This window comes from Melozone crissalis, unplaced genomic scaffold (assembly GCF_028551555.1).
Source record: "Melozone crissalis strain CALT ecotype California unplaced genomic scaffold, PUWL_Pcris_2 ptg000019l_1, whole genome shotgun sequence".
Taxonomy (NCBI): Eukaryota; Metazoa; Chordata; class Aves; order Passeriformes; family Passerellidae; genus Melozone; species Melozone crissalis.
The window spans coordinates 25,371,125-25,399,045 of record NW_026535797.1 but is presented as its reverse complement, the minus strand read 5'-3'; positions in this window follow the sequence as shown (position 1 = coordinate 25,399,045).

The window sequence follows — 27,921 nt, the reverse complement described above, 5'->3', positions numbered from 1 at the left end:
ACAGTGTAGGCTGAAATGAGCGTAGGCTATATAAAGTCACTGATCGTGAAGGTCAGATGGAAATGTATAATTTTCTCTATTATACAAAAAAAGTTAACAGATGGAAACATCTTGCCTGGCGGTCAACTAATCAGGCTGACTTCTTTTGTCTCTAAATAATAGACTCCAATTCATCCACACAGTTTGTTTTCTTTTTTTCCTTTTTGCACTGTCAGATTTTCAACAATCTTTTGAAGAGCATGAGTACTGCAACTTCACACAGAATTTCAGTATCACTCTTACCTGCAGCAGAGATCAAAGTCCTTCCCTTCTCACCAGTCTCCACTGTAAACAGCCAAGGACTCCCTTAAAGCTCTTTCAACAGCTTTTTCTTGAAAGATCATTTTTGTTTACCCACCCTGACATCTGTGTTTCTTGTACAACACACCACTTTAGAGAAAATAGACACTCATATGGAGTTCTAATACTCACCATCCACACCTTTTAAACTGATCAAATAAATTTTCTGATCAGGGGCAGTTATTTAAGTAATTACCGATAAAAGGGCAGAAATTTAAAGCCCTTAATAATCTCCAATAATTTCACCTGAGAATCATAAAATACTCTTGGCAGTCATGTTTTACAAAAGTCAACATGTTAATATGTCAGGGACGGGGAGAAATGAAGGAAATGCTTTGTCATGAAGCCGCCAAAGAAAGCTTTCCTACTTAAACCTCAGCTTATGTGATTTCCTTTTTCATAGTTTCTGGCCAAAACAGAACTTAGTGGTTTCTACGAAAACAAGTGAGAGCTGGGTTGTATTGAGCAGAAATGCTGTGCTACTAAAGAGAACTCATATGGGTGAAGAAAACCACTTGGATGACTTATTTATTTCCTGTAGAACAAGGAGAAAAATTAACACCTTATATTAATGCCATAATTTCTTGGTCTGTTGAAATAATCCAGAAAATTATGAGAGATCAAAAAGCAACATCAACTATCTTTTTGTACATATTTCTTTTGTTCTGTCTTCTAAAAACTAAAACAGCAAGAAAGTTTCAGTGTTCCAGCCTCTAAAAGGTCACATAGGTACCCCAAATCCATCACCTCTCTTACTTAACGTCTTTTAAGTAAAGGAGCATAGCTGATCTTAACTTCATAACCTGTCACATGTTGGTGTCAGAGTTTCAAGAATTTAAACCTTAATTTGAATCCAGGGTGAAATCACTTAATGTTTAAGCAGACCTCACTAGTCAGGTACTCTGAACCAGGGGAACCAGCATGGAAATAGATTTCATGCACAGTGCATGAAGTATAGAGATTAAAATGACTGAAGCATGACAGAAACCTGAGAAATATTCTTCCTTATCCTCTCCTTCTCTAAGAGCACTTATTCTAAGAACAGCTTTAAGAAAACACAATTTCTCTTCTGAGGCTGGCAAACACCTCAGCATGCACACACAACCTGCCACATTCCTGAAACATCACACATACAAACACGTCCTAGCACATTATTCCATTTAAGACATTTCTTAAAATAAAATTAATTAAGTCACCCTTCCCCAAAAAATAAACCAACTGATAAAACAAATGGACAATACAATTTGTTTTGAATTACGCTTTATTTATCCTTTTTACAGTCAGTTTGCTAATTGACATGCAGCCAAAATAGGGATGACAAAAAAAAAAAAAAAAAAAAAAAGGGTGCTATCTGCTCAGGACTCCTCAAAACCAGAGATTAAACACAGGCCTAAGCTCTGAAGAAGCATAAGCAGGGCACCTACTCTGCTGGAAGCCTGGCTGAAGGGGAATTGTGATTAATCAAGCACTATGCTTACAAGGAGGATGTCTTGCAATTGCAAGGTCAGCAGGAGGCAAGGAAGAGCACAGGATGATCAAAACATACAGTCTGAGATATTTTCATCCCACACCCAGCAAGCTGGGCTTGCCACAGATCAGATGTACTTTGCAACAAGGGAAAGACAACCAGAAGAGGCTCACTGCAAAGACAGTCTCCACTAGTAGAATAAAGTAAGCAAACCAATATATTCTTTATGTGCCTATAGCATCAAAAACTCTTACATCCTTGCAACTATATACAGTCAGCTTGTCTGGGCAGGGAAGATGTGTTTATGTACATGTAGATAAAGACACCCTGAATGACCTCCCCTCAGCAGCAAGGCTAATGTTTTTATAAAACTAAGAACAAAATAATTTGCATGCATCCAGATGGCAATGTCATGTAAGCAGTTCTCCAGAGCAGAGACTAAGCTCCACAGGGTACAAGATCCACAGCTGTGCATTATGAGAGCGCTGATGTTGTTCTGTGCTGTGTTGGGAAACAATTCTGTCTAGAGGCATCATATGTCCTTTGAGCAACAAAGGTTTGGAGACACATCCCTGAAACATGTCATGTTTCATACCTCTGGGCACCGTCTCTGCAGTTTGATGATTTCTTATTGGTCTTAAGAGAGGATAAATTCTGGTATTCTAGCAGCATCTCACCCATGATGAGTCATATCAGATGTTGCAGAAACATCTGCTCCAAAATGCCTTTTGAGTCTCCAGTTAGATGGAATACCTGCCTGGAAAGCTGCCAGTGTCTCAGAAGTGAAGAGTAAAGAAACACACTCTTTTTCATGAAGTGTAAAACCTGGACAGAAACTGATTTTTGGGTGGTTTCTGAAGAAAATACCAAGATCCTTGCTAAAAGTAGCCAGTTATTCTAGTTGTTCATAATACATTTTAATATATCATGGCCTCACCCAAGTTTTTCAAGCAGCTAAGGACAGACCACAGTCAGAATGGCATGGACCATGCCTCAGTGACATTTCATTTCTTCTTTGCTTGTAGAAAGTTGAGGAAACTGAACACATAGTATACAAAGAGTTCCATATAATTGTGTATAGGAATACAGCAGATTTTTTTTAAAGGTATTAAAAATAATGACTAAGACATCCCAATATAGGTGATTCAGAGGGCACCTTATTGCTCTCTACAACTTCTTGAAAGGAATTTGTGCTAAGGTGGGAATTGCTCTCTTCTCCAAAGTATCAAGTGACAGGATGAGAGGAAATGACCTCAAGTTGCACAACAGAAGGTTTAGATTGGGTATTAGAACATATCCCATCCACAAGTAGCCAGTTTTTCCAGGAAAATGCTGTGGGAAACAGTGTCCAAAGCTGTACTGAATCCTGGCAGACAACATCTACAGCTGTTCTCTCACCCACTAAACATGTCACCTTGTCATAGATCAGGTTGACCGAGCAGGACCTGCCTTTCTTAAAACCAAGTTAGTGGAGTGTGGTCCCTTGGGTGTCCTGCACATGCCTCATGATGACACTCAGGAGAATCTACTAGTCCACTGAGGTCAGGTCTGTAGTTCCCTGGATTCTCCTTCCAACCCTTTTTGCAGATGGGCATCACAGTTCCTGACTTCCAGCCAACTGGGGTTTCCCTGGTTAGCCAGGACTGCTGGTAAATGGCAGAAAATGTCTCAGTGAACACTTCCACCAGCTCCCTCAGCATCCTTGGATACACTTCACCTGTGCCCACAGACTTGTATGTGCGTCCAAGTGGTTCAGCAGGACCCTGACCATTTCCCCTGGATCATGGGGCTTCATCCTGCTCTCCAACCCTGTCCTCCAGCTCAGGGGGCTGGGCATCCAAAGAACAAATGCTCGTGCTATTAAAGACTGTGGAAAAGAACACATCATATGGAACAGGAATAACTCAAACACATCTGTGTTGTGTTATGGGAGAGTTTAGCCAAGACTGGGTAGGAACAACATTAAAAAAGAGTGGAAATAACCCCTTGGTGTGTGACACAGACACATTTGTGTTGTTGAATGTATTTTTAACTTGTCACCTGTTAACACATAAATGAGGAAGGATGAAGGATGCTATTATTTACCTGCTAAGAATACTAACATTCCAGTTGTAAGCGTTTTTTAGTCACAGTCTGTTATCTTTCTTTTTCCTCTTGAGTCAATGTAGAATATCTCCTACAAACTAGACTGAGGGAGGCTTTGCAGGGGTATTTATTCTAAGTTGTTATTCTTGATTCCTCTTATTCATTTTCTGTCATTGGTGCTGCTCTTTTGAAGTAAAAAAAAAAGTACACAGCTCTGAATTAGCATACATTTAAATGGAAGAATGTAATTCAGACAGCAGCTATACAAGAATGAATCAGGAATTGTTATCTCCTTTAAACCCAAACCTTGCTGTAATACAAATCAACTTTAGCAGATTAGACCTTCATTATGTTCCATTTCACATCAATGACAGTCCTAGGATCTCATAGCTTGGGAAGCAGCAGGGGTGAAATGTGAGCATTCAAGCATTGGAAACTGGTTTCACAGGTGCAGGGAAATTTAAAAATGCAAGTACAGTAACCACACTATTGCTATTCTTTAAAGTATTTCCACATTAATACTTGTGCAGGATGGCACTGCCAGTATTAGCTACAGGATGCTTGGTAGGCAATTCCCTACGAGGCTGGGGTCAGCTTAGATAGATATCCCCCCACAGGATTCATTTTGCATCTGGTGCACAGGCCAGGATGCTGGGAGGATGGAAACATCCTAAATTCTGTCCATTGCTGTCCAAGGAATAAAATTAGTCTTTAAAAACATGATACAAGTAGGCACTACTCAGAATCAGAACAGGTTCTATCATGGTTGCAGAAAGAAATGGACTTTCAGCGGGACCAAAGAGCAAAACCTGGTTCCTGCACAGCGTTTTTTCTGCCCTCTGCATTTAAACCCGTACAACACCACCCTGCCATGACTGGCAGTGTAAGACACGCGGAGGACATCACCATGATATTAAAGGAAAATAATTCATTAAGAAGCGCGGGGAGGGAGACCCGCGGTGCGGCAGGAGCGGTGCCAGGCTGGCCGGCTCAAGAGCGCCATCTGCTGCGAGCGCTCCGGGGCTGGAGCGCCGAGCGGCTCCTCTGCCCTGCCCCGGGGGGAGCCTTCACCCTCCTGCCCGGTGCCACACCGCCCGGCCAGGCTCCCTTCCTTCCCCTGCCCGCCTTTATTCTCCTTCAGAGATGGCCACACTCTGTCAGCGACAGCGTCTGTCCGGCAGCCGTCTGGAAATCAGACTCAGCCCAAGGGCAAATGAGCTGTGTGGTTTATAAGGTGAATATCACCCATCTGTCTCTTCCTCAGATTGCAACAGTGGATTTAAAGGATCCATCTTCATCTTAAAGGATCCTTCCATATTTATTCTTAATATGGTCTCTTTCCTTAGCTTAATCAGACTTTTGTCACCCCTAATAGTTTATGCAATAGGAGCTCTTTTCCTTTTTTCCAAGTTATTTCAGAGAGACATAAAACCACACTAGGTATGAAGGAAGGAAAGGAAGCAGGCAAAGCATAGTTTCTATTGTCAAGCTCATAAAACTGAAGAAACTACAGGTCTTCTGTATTTTCACATCAAAAAATCTCATTCTGCGTCAACACTGCTCAGCTTCTGCGTCAGGTAACACAACCTTCCTATTAACCCTCAAAACAAAATTCTCACGAGCAGGGTCAAGTGCTGACAAAGGGCAAATATTGAGGTGAGAAATCCTCTTTGGGACTGGATTTACCTCACCATAGTGGCACAGCCACTCAGAAATGGGAGGGTGGAGATGTCCTGAAGCACCTGAAAGGAGCCCAAGCAACAGAAATCTTGCATCTCCAGAACACTCGGACTATAATTTGTAAGGCATAGCCTGCTATCCCTCTATGCATATAATCAGCATCACCATTCACATCCAAGTCCTGAAACATGGCAAATTCAGGAAACTGAAGCACATGAGTTTTCTTTTTCTTCCCTGCAACATCTCACGGCCAAGTCAAATAAGGGGGAAAACCACAAACCACACATCATCTTCCAAAGTAATGGAAGCATCAAGAAGGAAAACAGACATCTGTTTCATGGTTGGGCAACTGTGTTTCCTAGTGTGGAAGTGAAGCCCACACAAATAACCTGTTAGCAAGTCTAATTCAGGGAGTGTTCTGAAGAGAAAAATCAAGTGCAGCTCTCAGAGTTTGTAGTGCACAGCGTCCAGAGGCATAGCAAAGAAGGATATCTTGACCCACACGTTTTAAAGTGAAACTGGCAAACTCAGTCAACTGCCAAGACCTATCATGTAAAGCAAGCCCATAGGAAGCACCCAGTTTCCACTGCACTGAAGCCACTATGTCAGATCTAAGGATTCTCCTTGAATTCTTTGTAGGTACTTGAGGAAAACAAAATGAAGGGCAGGGAGAGAGAGAAAAACAAATCTGATGATTTACGCTTGTCACTCATATTTCATTACAAAGGATATTAATTGGACCCCAACCTGTATTTTGTTTTATCTGAATTTTCTGTTCTAATCTTCATGATCTTTGAGTAAATGAAAACTGAACACTGCACCAAGCTTTCTCATAAAGGCGTTTCTGAGTAGTTGTGGTGGTTTTTTTCTTTCAAATCCTGTGTTCCAAGAAATCATAACACCAAAACCCCTTGCCCACTGTGGCACTTTTAAATGGACACAGTTTACTCCCCCATTCAAAGGAGTTCCTTCACATAAATGTTCAGTTCTGAAGCAGCAGTGATGTCCAGATGCCTGAGATCACAAGTTCCTACATGACTTAGCTATAGAAGGGTGCTCTAGACTCATCCATTCCTTCACTTTTTAAAATCTTCCTGGGGATGAAGGGCAGGGGGAAGGAAGAGAGGGAGTTCTCTTTTTTGCTATGATGAAAAATGAATTACAGTCTGAATAGCAAATAACAACAGTGTGTGAACTATTTATATCAACTCACTACCATTGAGCATCACAGTATTATCCCAGTCTTCCTTCCATTTTTATTCCGTTGTGTAACTGTGACATGAACTTTCAGGGTACACACAGGAACACATGTATGTGAAAGCTTGCATGTGTGACATGCAGAACTATTTTCATAAGTATTTTGAATTTTATTGTTTATAGTAGGGCGTACAAGACATCCTGTTCTACAAGCAAATTGTTCCAAAGAGAAAAAGGTCCTGTTTTACCACAGGTTTTTTGATTTCTTTCACTGTATACTAGCAAATGCAATGCTATTTTGGAGAAAGATTAATATATTTGTCAGGTGAATTTACTTAATTTTCCTAGACGTGTTTCAATCTGCCTTGATGATTAGTCTACTAATTCTACCTTGATGATTAGTCTGTCAAAATATAATTTTCCCTTTAGTTTCAAATGATGAGAAAATTTTCTTACAGTTATAAGCAAGATGACAGTGTCAGTTGACTTTAATTTTGCTTGTGTAAAAGTGAATGTACAAGAACATGTGGAATATTTGCATTGAATTGACCAGCTAGGCAGATAACCTCTAATGCCATCTGTAAGGTGTTATCTTAAATAATAAACCAAGATATCCATTCAGTTTCACATAGAGACAACTAGAACAAACTAGTGAATTCTATATTGCATAAATTGTATAGTATGAAGGTAAAGGTGGAAGCCATATCCTTGGTATTTAATACATATAAGCAGGCTAGAATGTGTTAAAGTTTCTTGACATACATCCTACCTAAAAGTAAACCCAAAAATCCCTCAAATCCTACACTTCAAGTCAGTGTTATTTTTTTCATAGTATAATTCAGCCAGAAACGAAGGAAAGGGAAAAGGGAGTCATATCCAAAACAATGAGGATAGACAGAATAACTTCAAACAGATAATCATATAAATAACTCCTTAATAATCTTTTTTATTTATGACCTTGTTTTCCTTTATACTTCTACGGGGTAAAATATCAATTTGTTTGAGCTCAAATTCATTATAATTTCAGATCTCATTAACTGCCAAAACAATATCAGAGCGAATGTTTTAAATCTCTTGGTTTTGGAAAGATGTTTCTGCTGAGGGGAATTTATGCAAAATTTTGCACAGAAAAACCTCACTCATTTCTCAAGATAACTTTTTTCTGCCTCTGGATGGTGCTGGCAGAGGGAATGAGAAGCTTCACTCTATGGAATTTCAGTGCTGTGTCTTGGTGAGGCACGTGAGCAGCCTGATGCACAGCCAGGGGATGCCAGGGCTGTTCACAGAACAACATCACAGTGGAAAGGAGATAATGCTCTAATGCAGAGCAGCATTCCCAGCCACAGCAGCAGCCAGGGCTGTGCAGGGGTGGGCACCCAGAGCACCCTCAGTACCGCCCTCCTCAGCCTTTCACAGCATGGGCGGCCACCTGGGAGCATTACTGCCACTCTGCAAACAGAGTCAAGCCACAGAACCCAGGTAATCTGACAGAGGGACCAAACCTTTGATAAGGCTGACCTTACTAAATTAGATTCCAGGCAGATTTCATCACCTCAGTTCTCACACAATGCCTGTGCAAAAAAAAGCAAACAGATCTGTAATATATGACTAGATAGCAAGAATACCCATTTTCCTTGGTAACAAGAGCTTTCAAATGTGAGCTTTCCCTGTATAACTTTAATAGAAACCTATTTTTCTATTAAAATGCTGTTTGCCTTGTCCTTGGGATTTTATCTGAAACATTTATTCTTGTAAAATTCCATATGAACCTTAATAAATTTTCTCTAAGACCTCAGTCACTAGCCTTACTGCTGTTTGTTACATCACAATCAATGTTGCAAGACTGTGTAGCAGGAAAATTTCCTGAATAATATTAGACTAGAAAACAACTTTAAAAACCATGTTGGGTAAGTGAAATTAATATTTGATTGGAAAAAGGCAGAATGCTGTCAGAAGAGCACATTAAGGATGGGAGCCTACACGCTGTGTGTAGGACATTGGCATGAATAGTAGCAAAGATGTGGAGAATGAGTGAGCCAGGATAAGAGCACCATGATCTGTAGCCAAGATGACTCAGTGAGTTTGTTTATGCATTTGCACCAAGAGGAGGAACAGTAATAAAGTTCCTGTCTTTCTAGGTCAGGATCTTCAAAGCTACCTGCAAGCTATTAATGAGTCTGCATTTGGGATTTCTCCTTTTTTCTTTTTATTTGATTTTCCCAAACTCTGTCTCATCAATGACCATCAGTCTGCCAAACACCATTGGAAAGATTTTTTTCTAAATTTGGAGTCAAACTATCATGAAAGTTTAGCCTTTCCCCCCATGTATGGGTAATTGGTGTATTTTAATTTTCTGCCATATCTTTTTTAAAGATTGTCATTTTGTTCTTGTTGAAGTGCTAAAATAAACAGCATTGTCTTAGTGCTCTTCAGACTGGATTTTTCTGTGTGCCTACTTCTACTGAAGTACAATGCTGATTACCTAAAATGCACCAAAATTTACCTGATTTGTTTTCAGTTCTCCTGATCTCATTTTGCAGGGTGCCAACAGAAATTCTTGATGGTAATAGAAGTAGGCAAGAGATTGCAAGAATTCTCTATGGAAGGGCTCAGGGCAGTGTGAAATCAGAAACACAGGACTCCCAGAGAATTGATTAAGGGTCCTGACCCTTAACTGTGGGGTGTCAGAGCCAGATGAAACAGCAAAAGCCAGCTTTATTACTCCACTCAAGCTCCAGTCACAGCAGAAGCAGCATGAAGCTCACTCTGTACACGGCAACTCTGACACTGTGCTGTGAACTTTGTAATAGTTACTGGTAAGCATGTGCTCCAAAAGCAGGGGAACATAAATGCCCAGGTTCCACTGCCCCTATTTCAGGTATCAGCAGCTTCATGGCACTAGGAACTTCCTGGGAAGTTCCAACTCACAATGACTTTGGTATATAACAAAAAAAAAAGGTGATTCCTTAAGGTATCTAAGTCATGTACAGGTTCATTCCAGGTTTTAATGTCAACTGATGTCAACAGCACGATTTATTTCTTTTCAGTAGTTTCATGGTACATCTCTACAACTTCCCAATTTGTCAATCAAAAAATTAAACAAAGAGTTATTAAATGTTATCAATCTATAGATATCATTCTGAATTATTATTTGTTCGGCTCATTCTGAATAAATGTTTAGCAAGGGATAAGGAAATTATCTAGTCATGTTGGATTAATTTAAAGCAGGGAACTTCTGTTTTATTACTATGGGGACGGTTGCACATACACCATTTCTTTCTGCATCAGCTACTAACACCTTTTTTGGACATTCTTCCCTGTTTGATTTTGTGATTAAGAGACACCAGTTTCAATTTGAGGTGTACATAATGTACCTTGCTCTTTTTGAATATTAGAGACCTCAGATTGAGAACAAGATTAATTATTAGAGACCTCAGATTGAAAACAAGATTAATAATTCCACCTGTGTGCCTGAAACACATGCCATGGTTAGCACTGGTGATTTTATATATATATAGAAAAATATTTGTGCAAGTTGTGCAAACACACTTGAGCACAAACAATTGTGTGCATAACTCTAGAAATAAAAAATAAAAAAAAAGATGGTAACAGAAAATCTTGGTGCTACATTAAATCACTATGGATACAGAGTTTATTTATTTAGCTAAATGTACTCAATATTGTCTTCTCTGCCATAATGTTATTCCTTTTTCAGCTACTACTTCTGGTTTAAAGCAATTCAAAACTACAGCAAGAGGAAAAAATTACTTTGCTATAATGGAAAATTTGCAGGCAATTTGCTACAAAATGGAAAATTATATATCACTCTTTTTAAAAAATTTCTCCTTTCCTTTTTACTTTCTTCATCTCAGCTACTTAAAATACCAAAAGCAATTTTTAATTCAAAAACCATCACCCTACAAGGCTTTTGTTGAACGTATCAAATACTTTTGAGGACACATGGCACCGATATTCATTTAGGGATAGATAGATTCATAATAATGAAAAATGAATGAATACCTCAAATGTTCATAAAAGTAACAGCACTTACAGTGATATCATTAAGAATTTTTGAAGTCCTTTTATAGTCCCAGGTCATCAAATCAGGCCTTAAAACACTCTGACAGTGTATCACTAAAATTAATGAAAGGACTCTTGAGAATTTGGCTGATTCAGACACAGATATTGTAAAAAATCAGCTCCAGAACTTGTCAGCTCTCACTCTCCATATTCTTATGAGGAAGAAACAATTCATGCTGTAAAGTTGAAGTCACAAAGTTCCAGCAGGAACTTAGAAGCCACAAAGGATGCATATACAAAGCTTTCTGTCCCACATCTCCAGCATGAAGGAGGTCCTTTAGAGAACATGGAGAAATTAATTATCATGTTGATCTACTATCACTAAAGCTGTGTCAATGTTTAATTAAACAGCAGCTTTTGACTTAGCTGAAAAAATGAACATATGTGACTTGTAACTCTCAATGTTACTAAAACAAAGCAAACAAAGTCATTTTGTCTTCACTGCAACTCTTGCTTTTATCAAGGCAAATCTTAGCAGAAGCACATTCAGTTAACAAGAAGCTTTAATTTCAAGGCCTAATGCACATGATGAAGTCTCAGGAAATAAAATGTATCGCAGCTTGAATGTGTCGTTCTTCCCTTTCAACACTTAAAAAGATGTTTGCTTCTCAGCCATCACACACACAAACCCCCATGGGTCAGAAGAAACAGTTATTGCAACTGTAGGCATTTATTCTATTAAAGAATTTCTGAAATGTTGGAAAGACTTTTCTCAGAGTTAACAGTGTGATGAAAGACCACATATTGGGCAAGTGGAATCAGTTTTGCTGCTGGAGTTGAAAAAAACCCAAGCTTAGGAAAAAGATGTTAAATCCTCAAAACATTCTCTACTCAGTACTAAAAGCAGAAATTGAGTCTTTGATGTAGAAATCTGTATTTACAATTAAAATAATTATCTTACTTCCCTTAATTCAATCCTTTTGACTTTTTTCTGAAAGAAAAATAACAGCACTGTATCTGAGCTACCACTGAAAGGCATGATTATCCACCTCCAAGTTTGCTTTAGTTGCTGCTTAATGTTCATTAATTATTTTCATGTTTAAAAGACTTTTTCTCCCCTGTAATGCTAGAACTTAGTTCCCAGATAAACTGTAGCTTCCAAAAAGGAAACCTGACATGCCAATTTTATCTTAGTGTTGATGCTTCTGTTGCTACAGGTCCATGGGAGACAATCTCAGCTGGTGAACACAGCTACAGTTTAACTGGTCCTATGGAAAGTGGGCAACCTGCACTGAAGGTTTATATTTGATTATGAGAATTTGCAAAGCTCTGTTCTGCTGTGAGATACGGAATCCAGTTCAGAAGAGAGTATTGACTACTCTTAGCTGCCTTCCTCTAAGCTGTTAATCAATGACTAATTAGTCATTTAGATTTGCCTCAAAATAATTCCTTCTTGAAGAGTGTTTTTCCTAACCCCAGAGCAGTCTTACCCTCCAACAAATATTCTCACTGAAAGTGAGGCAGTTCCCAGGAATACCTCAGAAAAAGCCCCACATGGACCACTCCATCCCCTTATAAACCAACACGCTTCACCTGCAAAATTCGAGCCACAGGTTTATCACCAGAGCTCATCAAGGGCACACATTATCACCATTCCAACATAATAGTGCTCTTTGTAATCTGAGCACATTAAACATAAAGCTCCTAAATTCAACTGGTTACTAAGTTGAGCTGCATCAGCACACAGAAAAAGCTCAGGAACAGCACTTTGGCACCATCCAGCAGGGCTGCCATCTCCACCCAGCATAGTGCTTCCCTGAGTTCCCATGCAGGACCGCTATTGTGAAGTGTCCTTGCATGAAATTCAGAGATGTGCTTCATGTGCCAGTGCCATACACGTAACAGCTTAGCCCTGACAAACCCTGAGGATTTTCGTATGCTCTAATCAATTTCTCCAAATAATTACAGCAGGCTAAAATATACTGAATTGGTTTTTTATACCTTTGCTCTCACTTTATTTGCTTGCACATTCCAGTGACAATATGCAGGCTCTAACAGTGCAGGCACTATTGTTTCAATTCATAAATAAATACTAGAAAATAACTACCCATGCAACAGTGTTGGTCTGTTGTTAAACTGAAAATTATGGAGCAAAGACAGCTTTTGCAACGTACATAATTCATACTTTATTATTTTGCTACCATTTTCCACCATCTCATTCAATTGGGGACTTCCTACAACAAGTATTTCACAAAAAACATCATCATTTACCTACTGCCTTGTAACTTACAATCAAAGTACACGCATTTACAATGTGTGATAACTACTAAAAATACAGGCACATCTGTGCCCTTGTCCTCTCCTTACTCCTGCATTATGGAACAGGCAAATATTTTTGATTCTGTGGGGATTGTGGGGTATGTTTGGCATCACAAATTCATTTATACATACTGGCTTAGTTTTGCTTAATAATAAACAAACCCTTCTAGAATTCATGCTGGGACTATGGTTTTCCTGTACTAACACCTTTCAATATTGTCTCCATGCCCTAATTCAGAGAAGGAGCACTGCCAATCTGGTAGTAAGAGCCATAACTCACAATTTTCTGAGACACTTCTGTTAATTTCCTTAATAAGTTTAGGATGTGGAAATAAATAATTATCCAATGTTCAATACTTTTCATGTACATTTATGTATAATCTTGGCAAGCACCACACCCTTTTTATAGCATACAAGTTAATTTCCATCTTTGAAAACATTCCTTTATGTATATTTTTATTCTAATAGTGGTACTGTGAGATAGGTTTGGAAAAAACTCTATTGCTCTGTGGGCTCTAGCCTACTTTTTCTGAACTCAGTTCTTTCACACAAAGACTTCTGGGAGTGCCTGAATACATGCATGCAGGCACAGAGTGACAGCAATGAAATGCAGTGAGCCTGCAAGATGGATAAAATCACAGCTGGAAGGAGCTCCCCCAGAAACACAGTACCTATACTTGTGTTTTGAGATCAGAAACTGGGCCTGATGTGGAGGGAAAATTATGACTGAGATGGCAAAAGCAGAGGGAGAAAGCAAATCTATTTTTAAAAGTGTAAGAAATACCTGAGAATTACAGCTCACCCAGCTGAATGAGACATTTGGGAAGATCCTGGAAGACTTGCAGCATTCCTGCAGTGATAAGTAAATAAAATAATCTCCTCCATGATGTAAGCAAAACATCTCACTAGAGCAAGTGAATTTCCCCCCAGCTGGCTTAATGAACAAGGTTAAGCAATTGATGGGCCACCTCTCAGATTTAGTGAGGCATTTGACACTGGCATTACAACAAACTGCAAACATTTGGAGATGGCCAGTGAAAAAATGTCAAAAATCAGCAGTTTATGATTTATCACACTAGGAGACTTCGAGATCTTTCAGAAGTCTGCCCTGTGATTACTTTTTTTAACTATTCAAGCCATAACACCTGTAAATTATTTAAGTAATTAAATAATGCAGAAAATTCACACATCACCATGTACTGGGATAATTTAAAAGCATATTGAAGGAAGATACTAAGATGTAGAATAACCTGGTAAGCCAGAAAAAATGGTTTAGAGACAATAAGATGAATTCAATTAGGACCAGAGCAAAGCACTGCCCATAGTAAAGAGAAATAAAGAGTGCAAATACAAAGAAGGGAAACAAACCATCAGATTTTCCCAGGGAAAATTCTGGTTGTTAAGATTAAACCTGAATAAGAGTTAACTTATTCTGAACTGTATTAACAGAAATATTTAAATCCAAAATTGAGGAATTCTCTGCTTTTCATCATCCTGGTGAGAGCCTGGCTAGAACTGTAGCTTGGCCTGTCTGCTTAAGGCAGACAAAAGCAAATTACCAAATCCTGAAGAGAACATTAAGAGTCAAAGGTTTAAAAATGTGAACTAAAAGGAAAGGCTGCCATGAATTCAGCAGGGTTAGTCTAGAGAAGAAGGATTTTACAGGTAACATGACAACATTTCTATAACATGAAAGCTGGTAAAAGTGCTATAGTAATAAATTGTTCCCCAGTCTCACAGGGAGGAGGAAAAAGAAAAAAAAAAAAAAACTTTGCCTGCTGAAGAGATTTCATATGGAGTGTGGAAAAGAAATTTCTAATTCACAATGTTTCTATGTCTATCATTAGTGTCCAGGGAAGTTGTGTCACTGCTTAGACAGTAAGGGACAAAATATCTCTCATTAATGCTGTCTCACTGAAAGGAGCCAAGCTGGATAAAAAGGTCCCTTTCTAGTGCTACACTTCCAAGATTTGTAAGCATTCTTTTGCTAAAAGACACAAAACAAAATACTGAAAAATATTGTACAGTGCTGGTATTTGCAGTTTCACAGTAAACATGTCAAGCTGTTTTTTCTCCATCTTAAAATAACTGAAAGCCCAGATGGTCCCTGAAGTGCTTAAATTGCATTGATCATCACCTGTTCTGCATAGTACATTCCTTTGCACATTCAAGCTGTGAGCACAGTACGCATTCATGCAGCTTTACAGAAGAATGATACGTAACAGTAACTTTTCCCAGGCTTATGTGTATGCCACCCCTGAATAGAAAATTTTACCATTAGTAGCTTGTTCATTTTTTAAGCTTATTTTTAAGCCATTGAAAGAGTTCAAGTAACAGCTAAGTTATTTTCTGCTTTTCAAAACAAATATTTTAAATCTGCCTAGTGTATTGTAGAAAAATTGGGTGAAAGAGTGATGAAGTATTCAAAGTAGACATGTTCTCTTTTAAATCCCAGTTCACAACATCCCTTGTTATCATGTGTGAAGCCCATAGAATGTGTGCTGGTGCTGTTTTATCCCTCATTTAATGACTTGCTTTATGAGGACAACAACGCTGGTTTTAATGCTGATTTCTCAGGGAAATGTCAATACTGTATAATTTCTCTCTAATGATATTTTGAGGGAATAGTGCAATTTTTTAAATTAGTAAATGTGACTAATAGTGCTGTGTTCTTGAAGCCATTTTGTCTGTAATTTAGCCTTGGCAGTGCTGTGGTGTATTACAAGCACATCCCAAAAAAATAGGACTCCTTAACAATCTTACTACCATGACCAACTTCATGACCTAAGTTTTTCTCAGTTAGGAACCTCTTGCTCAAGTTGTGGGGGAAAAACCTTCAGGAGAACACACCAAAACCTGAGAACCTCCCCATAGACACACTCCTCCCCCTCAAACAACAAACCTATTCCTGGTGTCTTCATCCAGTGCCGGTGGCACTGCCAGAAGGCTGCAAGGTACAGTAAGAAGATAAGTTGATTACACAAATGCAGTTTCTCTGAATATTGAAGTAAAGAAAAGGAAGGGACAAACAGAGACAAGACAGTCAAAAGCCTGCAAATTATTTAAGCAGCAACCTGATGTAAGAGACTGGTATTCAAGTTCTTGTTTTAAGTTGGCACTCAGTGGTATCCATCAATATAAATAATTTTGATAGTCATCACAGCTGTGAAACTCTGGGTAAGCTTCTTTCAACGTTTTCAGGAAAATTTTAAAATACCAAATTTAATTTGAGAATCAATAGAAAAATCAGAGTTTTAGTCCATCATGTAATTAATGAAAAAAAAAAAAAAAAAGCCAACATAAGTTTCCTAATACCACTTACCTGGAGACCTTGAGAGCTCACACAGTCAGAAGGACAACTCTGTGCAGTGATAATGTAGAAGAGAAGATGCACCAGCAACAAATCATGAGGAAAGGACAGCCTGCCTCCTAGATTAACTACTGCCTAGGCACTTGCTAGCAGGGATTGATTTTCTTTTCACTTCATTTCAGTCTGTGAGGTTTTTTTACCTTGCACTGAAATTTCCTATGCATTCCCATCAAAGTGAAAAGGGAATGAGGGGATGTCCCAAGTTTATATGAACCCACAGAGATCCCAATGGCCTGGTGGGGCAAGAGAGCTCTCATCACTTCTCACCACCCTCACCTGAGGACCAGGGGCAGCTGCTGTCCCCCAGCTGCTCCACATCCCCCTGAGGCTGAGTGAGCCAAAAGGGCTGAAGTGTTTCTTAGCATGCCCCTCCTTTGAGGGCAAACACATTTCTGTTCCTGCAGAAACAAACTCCTCTACACCTCACCAGATCAGGAGCAGCATTTTGTGTTTTGGCCATACATCCCCACATCTTCTCAAGGAGATAGTGGTGGGACAGATAGGACCTAAACACTCTCTTAATTAGGCTGGGCTGCAGCATTGCATTTGTGTACTATACTTAACACACATAAAAAGTATTCAGCAATTGATCATTCTTGTTGATAACCATATTCAGAGGCTTATTTTTCTTAGAAGTTCTAATCAAGAACTGTTAAGAAGGATTTTATCAAATAATATTGAAAGAAAGATTGTTCAAAAATTACTGATTTTGGATGCCTCAATTTTTTGCCCAAGTTCATTTGGGAAGAATTGTTCTGCAGAGCACCAGCAAATTTAAAACCTTATAAAATATCTCTAGCACAACAAGACAATACAAAATTATTCATCATGTTTGAAAAGTTGGGCTGTGATATGTTACAAATCAAGATTGTGCTTGAAATTGAGATCCAATATATGAACTGCAGAGTGCTGCCAAAATGATCAACCCTGTCTGCTATATTTCTTGGAAGGGCATACAATCACCCTGGTCCATAAATGGCTACTGTTTCTATAAAACAAGTCCATTCTGTCTTGCTCTCTGGCTTTAATTTTAAAGGCATAACTCCACATGCAAGCCAAATAACCAAATGCTATTAAAATATTTGTTTTTACAGAAGTTGCTGTCTGCTTGTCTTCTAAGTAGAAGGGTGATGAGAAAGTGAATTCACTGACATTTCAGAACTCAGGCCTTTTGCAGTGACAGGGACACACTAGTTAAGGAGGATTTTATGCTGTTCCAGTTTTACTGTGATCTGAAACATTGGCTGTGTCTGCCAAATCCTGAGAAAGGTTTAATTGTGAATGTCCAGAAGAAAACTGAATGCAACCTACTTGACTCCATGCCTGTCAAAACTACCCTCATTACAGATATATATGATGAGTTACAAACCCTCGTCAAATCCTGGCAGAATATTGTAGCAGGAGGTTCCTTATCTTATATGAAGAAAGATTTTATTCTAGTATAAATATATATATACATACATATATTTTTAAAGCCAATAGAAGGGGATGATACCAGTTACTCAAAGATGTCCTATTATACCTAGAACAAATGGGAAAGAAATTGATCTGGTTTTCCTCCTTCAGCTTTGGCCCATCAGGAGTTTCCTGACTCCAGCACTATGAGTTATAGATGATCATCTAGTGAGCCCCCAAATTTATGAGCTGGGCTTAACAAATATCAGAGTTAATATGCACTCATTTGCTTCAGGGTTTGCAGCTTGCCTCAACACTGTGCTCACTGACTTCAGATCTCTGAGCACAACAAGAACACTTCCGTGTCTGCTTGCAGCAGGAATATGCAAAGTGAAAGATTTCACTCACATCTGTGTGAATAACAGTATTTAGACTATAGTCTCATTCTCAGATCCTGTACTCTAGGTTCAAAAGGAAAGAAATTAGTAATTCTGAACCTCTGAGAGAGTCAGTTTTTCAAAGCACTTCCCTTTAGAACAGTTTTAATGAGGTTTTAATTGCACTTTTCCTCCTTAGGCAGCACATACCTTTTCACAAACTGTTTGTGTAGCATTAAATATATCCTCCCAGCGAGCAAATATTTGGTACCTAACATTTTGCATGAAAATATTTAGTGTTTGACTTGAAGTTCTTCCATCATTACCTTATTGCTGTGGTGGTCTTCCACTGGAATTCAGCCCATCATGTAGCAAACAGTCTTTCCAATTATGTCTCCAGCCCACATCCAACTGCCTTGTCTTACAGGCTGTGGAAACACTGCCCTCGTGGCAAGGCAACATTACAGTTTTCCCAGGGTACCAAGTCACCCTACACAGCTGATTGGAAGCTTCAGAACAGTACTTGAGATGTGCATTGGCTGTGTGCCGCTGTTCTGAGTGGGGCTGAATTTCTCTCTGATAGGACAAGAAGACTGGGCAATGTGAAGGGGAGAAAATAATCTAAAACATCATTCCCATGTGGGGAATGAATTGAAGCTGAGGGTTATATTCTCTAAAATCAAAACACCCAAGGTATAGACTGTGGAAAAGGCTTGCATTTACTTTTACCTCAGAGGACCTGTCGTGATGATCCCCAAACCTTAGACCACATTTTTACCTCTAAAAGCTCTACTTTCTACACTTTGAAGAGTGCCCAGATTATTCTCTGGAGCTTGCATGTTCCATCCTTTTGGATGGAGATAATCAAGCAACTTCAGCCTTAGTTGTTTCCAGCTCATGTTAGATGAGGGATACACCGCAATAATCTAGTCTGGACTCCTGCAGAAAGCATTTTTGAGATTCAGGTACACAGTCCATTGTCAGCATTGCTGACTGCTCAGTTATGAACTATCATTGAGAGATGAGAAGAAAAAAGAAGGTGGAGAAAGACTCATAAAATACTTTCAGGAACAACAGGAAAAGCTGTGCAGGTATTTCAGGCTTTAGTGAAGTCAACTAGAGGTCTACAAAACTTTTCTAATGAGCATGTGAGTATCATGTTTTAAAAACAAATGTATGTGTTTGAAACTTAGCTATCATTCATGAATTGGATTCTAAATTGGTTTGGTATTTAGAGAAAAACTTATTCTCACACACATTTGTGGCACTATTTTACTCAGACTGGATTATTTCTGGAAGTCAAATCTAGCCAGTTTTATTCAAGGACTTCAGAATTCTTCCTTTCAAAAATATCTATATTTGGAGACTGCATGTCACTGAAAGCATGTTTGCTGGTAAGCAACCATATGTAACAAATGCATTTTACAAGATTATTTTCCTTGTATTTCTCTTAGCAAAAATTTTAGAGATCCATCTATCTCCTGAAAAACTTTTTTTTTTCTTAATGAGTTCTATTTTACAAGCTTCCTAATACTTCACACATGATTGACTGGCCAGCAGCTTGCAACCAGACACCTGGACTTGCCCTTGGGAGTCATTTATTCAAGGACAGCTCAGTTCAGGCTGCTCACTTACAGATGTGAGCAGCCTGAACTGCTCACATCTGTAAGATGAGCTGTGTTACATTAATGGGTAAACAGCCACCTAAATAGCAGTCAGAAAGCCTCAGCAGGTAACTCAAAAGTCCAGAGCAAAATTCCAGCCATAAAATCTACAGAAACAAGATAAATTTGCAGTAACATGGTGCTGATTGCCCAGCACTGTGGTTAAATGAGCTTGCACTCCGCAATCCAACACCAATGCCTAGCACTGTGCTCACACTTTCTGCCTTCAACATCACCACAGTTTCTCTGACAGTATAAAATTTTCATACTATTTTTCCACTGACTTGGTTTTTTTTCTCTACATCTTATACAGGTCTAACTCTTCTGCCAATTAAGTCAATGGGATTTTTACAGTTGACCTACATTGAAGAAAAACTGGCTTTAGGCCTATTGAGTTACAATTTCCACACAAGTAACACTAGAGAGGTGGTTTTTTCACTTCACACATGATAAAGACCTTTTAAGGAATATAAGTGAATGGATAAAGTAACTAAACACAAGTCAGAGATCAAAAACCTCAAAAATATTAATTAACATCCAAGCTTGTATTGTGAGCAGTGTAGTTTCATAAACAATAATGACTCTAATCCAGAAAATGAATGGTATCTGAACACATACTGAAGGATTTTATATCCATTACAGTGATGAAAGATGATGACTTAAAACCAACTTTGAGTGATTTCATTTAAAACACTTCTATTAAAATCACTATTAAAATCACTTTGTCCAGCAGGTGTTTCTAAAACCTTTAGTTCATTAGGCATGCAAAACCCCCAAAGATCCCTCTGGCATTAAACTGTATTTTGCTTGGTGCTGCAAGGACTGCTACAAGATAAATGGCTTGTGAGGATATGGATTTGAAGTATTACAAATTACTTTTCAACTGCATATCAGTGCCATTGTATTGATAATGAGGGATTTGCTGACTATTTACAACTGACATTTTGAGAAGTTGTTCTGTAATCCAAAATGATCTCCTATTCTACAGCATTCATTTTTAAGCTAGGATCCAGAGGGAAAAAAGTGGGCGTTTGGCACAATATCACATTTTGATGTATTCTGAAGAGTTTTTAAAGGACTTAGCATCCAAAATAGCAGAACAGATTAAAAAATACATAAGGACATTTTCATTAGAGATTATCTCTTCTCAAAAATTCAGATGCTTTTATATGAAGCACAGGAGTTCAGACCCTCATCTGAAAGTGTTTCATGGAATTGAAGTCTTTGGGATGCATCAAGGTGGTCTTTTGAGACTTCCCATTCTTTATATAGCTTCTTGTAACAGGTTGTAAAAGGAAGATAAAGGCAAACCTGCATGGAGTTTCAGGACTTTTGGATCAGGCAGGCACTCACAGAGCATCCTTTTAGCACTCAGATCAAAACTAGTAAGAACCAGGAACTTTATGAGGCCTTAAAGGGAGACTGGAAGTAGAAGCACTGAACTATTCTTAAACTTCAAGAGAGTTCTGTTATGGTTACCTATAAAACCAGAATGAATTCAGTTTGTCTGAAATAGTTCTGATTTCTTTAACTAAATGGTTTATCCAAGGTTTTCTTCTCTTCTATTTCTACAATAACTTTTCTATAATAACTGTTCTGGTACCTTTGCCAAAGGAATGTGATATGCACAGTATAATGGTGCACTGAAGTGACAACTCACTGACAAACACTAGATCGTAACAAACAAAAAAAAAAAAAAGGAGAAAAGAAAAGGCAGGAGGTGGGAATCAAGAAGGGGAGATGCCTATGTCTCTGAAAGAAGCAAAGTGGCAGAAGATCCTGGACCTCTAAAACTGAGCAACAAGAAAAATTAAGTAAAAATAATGAAGAAATAGTGAGGCAGTTCACAGGCTTTGTGCTACAATTATTAGCTGTTTATTGTCCTAGAAGACATGGTCCATTCCTCTTATAGCCTTATGATTAATATTGATAAAGAACTCCTAATCTGTGCCTAAATATATTGACAGGAGCTGCCACAAATTTCTGTGCCTCAACATAGTTCAAAATTTATTTATGACTATATTGAATCACAATTTTTCCAGTATGTTAAACATTCATTGTACATGCACAGCTACATAGAATATTTGAGACTTCTCACCTTGTCCATTTCTATTGTGATGCCAAAATGTGAATTTTGGAGCCTAGCTATTGACAGGCAACTAGGCCCTTTGGTTTTGGGTGGGTTTTTTTTAACATAGTGTAATAATGTGCATAGTACTTTACAAAGAGAAAGAATGCAGGAAAACCAAGCTGTTGATTTCCACCACAAACTCCCTGCCTGAAAGGAAAGCTCTCCATAAAGGAAGTTAATTACCCTGGTCTGCCTGCCTTCCTGAGAGAGGACATCACTCAGATGCTGTACAAATTCATTGTCTATACATGTATCTATTGCAATATTTATTCATTTTCCTGCTGTCAGCAGTGACAAATTGTTTCCTTGCATTCTTTAGTTAGAAATGAGCTGCTTTTTTTTTTCCCTTATACCTCCCAACACCTCAGTCATGTCCATAGCTGTTACAGAACTCAAAGCAAAGGCATTTTATGAGACATGCAGCAACAACAATCACTGTAAAATATCAAGCTTAAAGAAGAAATTTCATGAAGCCTTCAACAAATCCTCTCATATCCCATCACAGGTTGTTTTCTTTTTTATAAATAAAACAAATACAAAACCAATGGTAAAAACCTCAACAAAACAACAAAATCAACAACTCTCCTCTTGCTCTATGACTATACATAAAGAAGTTTCATAGTGCAAAAATAATAGATGGGCAAGAATTTCAAGTTAGGGTATGTAAAATATTTTTCACCCTTTTCAATGGAACTTTTTGCCCATATTCACACACAACAAAGTCCAGCATCTAAACTGTAGTTTAAAACTAAAAGTTAAAAAAAATGGTGTGCAGCAAAAGCTCCACTGATCAATGAGCTCCAGGAATGACAGCCTAAAAGACATTCATAAAAATATAAGGGCAGATCTGTTAGTTGGACCAATAAATTAGACAGCTATGGTCCTCCAGAGGGTGCAATGACAAGGAAAAAAATGAAAGTCCAGATGCTGAAAGATTAAAGAAAATTAAGTGAATTCCATGAAAATCCAGGAGACACAATCCTAAAATTTTAGTAAAAACATGACTTCCAAAGACCCCTAAAACCCCAAATTATTCTAAAATACCACAATTCGTCCATGCTGAGTCAAAAGCATCTTCCTTTCCTTCCTATCACAAAAGTTCTTTACCTGAGTTCTGTGTTGTGTAGAATGAGGGCAGGAGAGTCTTCACCTTTTATTTGCTGCTTCTCATCAAATACAATTACAGTGCCATAAGTCTACATTTTATTTTCTCTATTGGACTCCTTGGTTTGTTAAAAATTAAACTACCATGAAAAATACTCACAAAATATTAAATAAGCATAAACATATCAGTTGAACTACTTAAGAAAGCATTACATTTGTTTAAATGTTCTCCAGCTTGTTCTGTGGTAAAAGGATGTACAGAGATTACTTCAGACAGAAAAATCAAAACAGAATAATTTCATTGTGAAAGCCAGGCAACATTGCATTCTTGATGGCCATTTACACTCCTTTTTATACAAAAGCTTTATTGCATTACATTTCTGAGCATTATTTCAGTATGTGTTAAATAGTTTTTGAAGGTTTATAGGCTGTATCAAAGCACATCAAATCAACCAGAACACAGCTGTTTGCCCCTCTACTCTCTAGCACAATCCTATTTTGGACATTTCTTATTTTGGACATTTCTAAGTCTTCAGACAGTTTTCCCTCTCCTGTATCTGAAATTATGTTTGGTGCTGTCTGGAGCAAGGCGGTAGTAATAATATTTAAATTTACAGTTTCAGAGAATGATACAGTTTACTTCATCAAATAGAAATAGTTCCATTAAGGGAAACACAAACTGCCCTGATAATGTGTGCCCCAGCTGTAACTGTGAAGATGAGAAGGTTTATTTTCTTTTGCATTCAAGGCTTGACCCAAGACCCATTAGAATAATTGGAAAACATCACATTTTTGTAAACATCCTTGATACTTAACTGATATGTGATTTGTGTTCAGTGCTTCATGGAGATCCAAACATATTGGAAAATTTTTCCTTTAGATTTGTTCTAAATCAGACTCAAACTTTGGACTTGGTTAACAAATTGGGACAGTGAACACTGACCTCCTCAGCAATCCCTGTGGGTGATTTTCCTGTTTCAGCAATCAGCTGGTACCTTTCCTGCATTCCACCACTGTTACACTGGCAATTCAGGGAAGCTAAGCCAAACTAGAGCAAAAAAATGCATCTTACCTATCGGTCTGCCTCCATCATGTAAGTATTACTGGAGAAGAGGGTTCCTTCCCTTATCTTGGGGATGAAAGGGCAGCTTCCTTCCCTGGAGCTTCCCAACCTCCAGCAGGTGAAGAGTCCTTAAACCAGGACAAAAGCCAGGACAGTTTGGCATTTCGTGTCAGTTTCATCCTGTCCATCTGTAAATTATCTGCTCTGTTCAGCCTGGGAGGAATCAACCCACAAGGCATGACCTTATCACGCCTTTATTTCGGGAGCTGATTTGGGCTCGGGGAACATGAGGCTTTGGGCTGAGAAAAGCTGCTCGGGAAGTTTCCTGGAGCAAAGCTGCGAGACCGGGCCCTCAGGCCCGAGCCCTCGCTGCGGAGCGGAGCCGTGTGGGGCCGCTCCATCCCACACGCTCCACGGCTGTGGCCGCCGCTCCTCCGCCATCTGCGGCAGAGCCTCAGGGTGCGAGCCGGGCCCTCACAGGCCATGGGCGGCTCAGGCTGGCAGGGCCCGCAGGGTACAGCGGTACCAGAGCCCGGGACGCTGCAGGCGGTGCCGGCTGAGGGAGCCCCGCAGCCCCTCACACGCTCCCGGCCGCAGCGGGACACGAACCGGAGACATACAGCAAAGCCAGGCAACAAATCCTGACCGGTTCAAGCGGGCTCAAATCCACCCAGTGAATTTTACCCCAGGAAAAGCGAGATGTGCTGTTTGACTGACACTTGTCTCGAATGTTCTCCGCGGGGCGGCCTCAGTGCTGCCCGTCCCCGCTCCCAGACCCGGCTCCGGGGCAGCTCTGCGCTTGGAGCGATGACTGGGGCTGCTCTGAGAGCAATACAGCTCCCACTACAGTTTTCACGAAGGGAGCTCAATTCGTGACCTTGTACTTCCCTGTGCCTGGGTAATTACTGCATTACCCTGGAGATTTTTAAACCATTTCAGATTCTCCCTGAATCACCACATCCAGGAGTTAATGCATTCCCTACTACACTGCTGCAGCATTTATAAGGATCTGGCTGTCAGTTTCAAGCCCGACATTTTCCTATTGTCTCTAGCAGTACAGTTCATTAATGCCTTCAATCTTGATTACAGCTGATTACAAAGATGCCACCATTCTGCAGAAACAAAGTTATCAAAGAAAAAATCTGAAAAACTATTATCTGTTGAGCCTTTGAGAACTTCATGTGATATTAAAACAGGTAAAGCAACATAATTCAGTCTCAAGAAGGCTCTCTATTCCATTAAAATTTCATTGATTTGCCGCTGATAGAAAATGAACCACAAGAGACATTGATGAAAAAGCTTTATAAAGGGATATGACAAGTGATCATCAATTACTGCAGTGTAACTTGAATTGAACTTTAGCACCATGGGCAGGTGCAGATCCAGGATTACAAACAGAGTCTTAGCCAGCAGCCAGTTTTCTCCTTCATTTTTTTGAATTTGCTTCATTATTAATAGGTCTGGGGGAGGAAAAGAGAATTTAACAAAAGAACCCCAATGCCTCTTAATTTATCACCTTTATCTGTGGCCCAAAGTAAAAGCATCCTAGACTTCTCAAAGTACCTCGACTGTCTCCTTGGCAGACCGAGTATTTTTAGCCCACTGAATGTGAGCTGCTCCCGAGAACAGATGGGTTAGCACTCCAAGCACTTCATGGCTGTCTGTGCACTGCTGTAGAACAGAATGAATAAAAAATGACCCGGCTGTGAAATCCTTATTCCCCACTTCCATCTCATTGACTTCAACAAATTGTATACATGTCTCCTCCCCAACAGGAAACAGTCTGCCAGTTTCACAATTCCTCCTTGTTTCCCCATTACAAACTGATTCTTATCTAGAGTGGGGAAGGGGAAGGTTTGTTTTTGTTTTTCGTTTCATAGTAGTATTTCAAGGTTTCACAAGTTTTCTCACTCTCTCCTGATCCTGCCTTCTCAAATAATCAGTGGTCTTTGGCAGAGGAGCTGATACAACACTGACCTGGAACTCTGAAGTGCCTGTCTCTAGCCCAGCCCGAGGAGAACAACTGGAATCCAAGCTACTCATTTTTGCTACACCAGCACAGCTGTTCTGTGAGATGTTTCACCTTTGCAAGGAGCTGGTACATTGCAAATGTTTCCATTTGGTATTTGAATGTGAAGTCTGAACTTTGTACTTCTTAATCACCAACTTTCATCCAGAAGGAGATTTCTATTGTGATTGATCACAATGACAGTTTGGAAAATTAGATTCTTTTTTCCTACAAATGTTCATGAATAGGCTTGGTCTTTTACATAACCACTGACAGAATTAGTCTTTTACAGAGAAACGGGAACAGTAGGTCTAATTTCCTTTATGTTATTTATTATTCAATTTAAATTATTACTTTTTGATGTTCAGACTTTTTAGCAGTGTATAAATGCAAATCACACTCCAAGGATCCAAGCATGCAACACAACATATTCAAAATTGTGGACAAGATGCATCCATATGTTTTTTTCTAAACTCACTTTCCTAGTTTCATTTTTTTCTGGAGAAAATTATCTGGGATCTTATTTAAACCTTCACAAATTTATTTCAGTCATCAGATCAGATATTTAATGGGCTTGACATTTTGAGTAACTGCTCCCTGGGTATTTTAATTCTCCCTTAAAAGGAAACTAGCATTAAGGGAGAGAATGGATACCTAATGAAATGTCAAAAACATTGAATATCTGCATTGAATTTGGAGCATAATGTAGTACATTTTCTTTTAGGGATTACTAAAAATATAAAATTTTTTTGTGCTAAAATTGAGCACATTTTTCATATTTTCTGCAATTAAAAATGCCCTTGGATAATTTTATTCTTTTTTATTTTTTACTCTAAGGAATTCAAACAATTTCATGAAGCTTGGTATTTTGAAAACAGAACATTTCTCCATTAAATAGAAGATTTTTCCATGCCAATGGAAGATTTTAGAGTAGCTCTGGGGAAAGTGAAAAGGGATTTTAACAGGCAGCCCTGATAAAAAAAAAATTCATATTTATCAACTAAAGATTGCCACATGAACTCCAGCAAATTATGTGGGAGCTCAGCATTGGAATTCAGTGAATATTTTTTTGTCCCACAGAATGGTTTGCTTGCCTACATCCGTCTCTACTGCTTTCTTATTTAAAAAATCAGATAGATTCCAATATATTGCATAGACTACTGAAATTCAAAATAAATGAAGCAGCATTATGTGAGTACAGCACATAATAGGTAGCAAAATATTCTCAAGAAGGCAGACCAGAACTTATGCATTGCTGTTAGAATTTTATTTTTTTCTTGGATTCCTTGAGAGAAAATGTCAACAATAAAAATGGTAATGAAACTTATACTTTAACACTTCTTCATTACATTGGATTTTAATGACTTCCAAAAAAACATATTTCACATTTCCATCTGGCTAGCATGAGCAAAAAGACTTTGAGAATCAAGAACAGACATAAGTGCAACAGGCTGGCTATCTTACTAATTGCAGTGCAGTGTTCACTGTACAGCTCTCAGAAATTACTTGCTGTAGTCCATTATTAAGATTAAATTCCTAGATGGGAAGATATTTTCTTGTTTACAATGCTGACATTTCCTACAGGAGGGCAGAATAACCAGGGATACCTTTACTCTTCACTGAGTTTTGAAGTGCTGTGAAAATTACACTGGCAAACTCATCATATTTCAGGTGATAAGCAGTACGTGGTTTCTACATTTG